Source organism: Propithecus coquereli, unplaced genomic scaffold (assembly GCF_000956105.1).
Source record: "Propithecus coquereli isolate 6110/MARCELLA unplaced genomic scaffold, Pcoq_1.0 Scaffold104, whole genome shotgun sequence".
NCBI lineage: Eukaryota > Metazoa > Chordata > Mammalia > Primates > Indriidae > Propithecus > Propithecus coquereli.
The window spans coordinates 1154177-1156595 of record NW_012134303.1 but is presented as its reverse complement, the minus strand read 5'-3'; positions in this window follow the sequence as shown (position 1 = coordinate 1156595).

Sequence of the window (2419 nt, the reverse complement as noted above, 5' to 3'; positions counted from 1 at the left end):
CCTCGGCCTCCCAGAGTGCTAGGATTACAGGCGTGAGCCACCGCGCCCGGCCCCCATATATTCATTTTCCTTCTACTATGGAGTTAATGAGACATCTCCAATGGAATAGTAGGGGTTTGGGGCTCAATATATATTTAGTTATTAGTGAATAAAAGCTGGGAAATTGTGTGAAAGAAATACTGGTAACTGTTAGATGTTTGTCTCTCAGGGTGGCAACAGATTGCTGAAATCCTGGTATGATGTGGCTGTATAAAATCTGAGGACCCCTGCACTGGTGACTGGGTAGGTCCAGAATTTTCCTATAAATATATTAACACACACAGCAGTGAGGAGCAGTCCTTAGGTAAATACCACACTGCGCTTCCATGGTGTGATCTATATCTGAACTCAGCAGGTGAGTTCACAGACATGCAAGTTTTCCTAGCATTGAGAACTGGATTGGGGTTGCTCAAGAGGTGTGATGTGAAACTGCTTTTATGAGATTATGAAACACCAAAGAATGTGAAGAACCTTCTGGCTATAAAACTTTGAATTCAAGGCATATCAGAGATACTTGCTTCCTTCCTCTAAATGTCTGTGTTCTCATTAGGAGAAACAATGAGAAATGACTTTTCACAATGCCTCCTTAGCCCTGGTGCCCAGCCAGCCCCTACTGCTGTGTCCCAATATTTCAAGGGCCATTGAAGTCTCACTCCGTACCATATAGTCTGGACAGGTTTTCTCATTTACCCTCTGGGCAGCTGTGTAAAGATGGTATGGTCAGTGCCATTTCACAGATGACCAAGCTCAGGCTCACAGAGCCTAAGTCACCTCCCCAGATAAGTGGCAGAATTGGAATGAGGTTCCAGCCCTCACCCTCCCTAGGGGACCCTCAGCAGTCTCCCCTTTAGAAGATGGGCTTCCAGGGCTTGAGAAATGGTCAGATCACACTCCCCTGCTATTGTGGCCCCACAGGGCCTCACTCAACACCCTTCTGGGTGATGAAGATGACAGAGGAGATGAAATCCCACCCTTTGTGCCAAGAATCCTGGGAGTAGGGCCCCATAAGTGGGCTGAAGTGGTGAGTGGGCTCAGGCAGAAGCTCAGGTGTTGGCCTTGGGACAGGTGAGCCAGAGGGAAGGAAAGTCACACGTACTGACCTGCTGTAAACAAATGTACAAGACACCCATCATTATGACCATTGATCGGATCAGGCTGTTGCCTTTGGGGGAGTTTATGCAAATCAGGGAGACACTTTTGTTATCTCCTGATCAGCTCCTGACTCTGGAATACTCTAAAATTTTATCATTTTTTCTTGGTGCGTCCAGGGCTCTGAATGCTCTAATCTCCCTCCAGGCTGACAGTGGTGTTTTTCAATATTTTTTTTCTTTTGAAATTATGACCTGTATAACTTTTAAATCACATTATGGAAATTTAAAACAAAATGACATTTTAAAAAATTTCAGTCTTTCCAAATGAAAAGAAAAACTCACTAAGAATTGTATTAAAAGAAGAGAGAAAACATTTGCAAATGACATACCAGATACTGGGTTAGTATCCATGAATTGTGAGACATACTTGGTAACAAAACAATTGGTAACTATTTCAACTAAGAATTCAGATAAATATATACACAAACAATAAATATATTAAGATACATAAAACCCACAAGAACTCAGATGCAAATATTTAAAAATCATGATAATTTATAATAAGTGGAAGCAAGAGGCAAAAGACGAGGACTGTGATTTCACTTTTTGTTATAGACTGTGTAGGTCAACATGTTAGTGCGCGGCTCACCTACAGGGACACGTCTGCAGACTACACCATTCTATGGATAACAGACCCCTCGGGACCAGGGGGTAGGAGTTGGGCCAGTGAGAGATGTAGGATAATTTCAATTTATGAATATAATTTTGTATATTCTTTGAAATGTTATATTAAAGAGAACAGTCAAAAAATACTTGTGAAGAGATTGACAAAGGTCATGTGCATATATATTCATTAATTTGAAAAAACATTAATTGTATTTAATTTTTTAAACAAAGTAGATGAATTGACTGTGTGTGTCTGTGTGTGTTTCTGTGTCTCCTCTAGCTGTCACCCCAAATACACACTCACAGGTGCTGTTTTACCTTCAATTCAGTGGTGGGCTGGAACCAATCTTGCTTTAGATATTCCAGAAAGTGAAGGATACAGAAAGTTTGCTACCTTTAGAAAACCCTGGATGATGCCTTTCAACCAAGTTCCAAACCTCAATCCCTTTTTCCCCCTTGCCGAGCCCCCTGTTCTGAGACTCTTAGAGCTGCAATCCTGGCTGTGACCAAAAGATGACATCCAACTCCATTTTTCTTTTCTCTCTTTTCTTTTCTTTTCTTTTCTTTTCTTTTCTTTTCTTTTCTTTTCTTTTCTTTTCTTTTCTTTTCTTTTCTATCTTTCT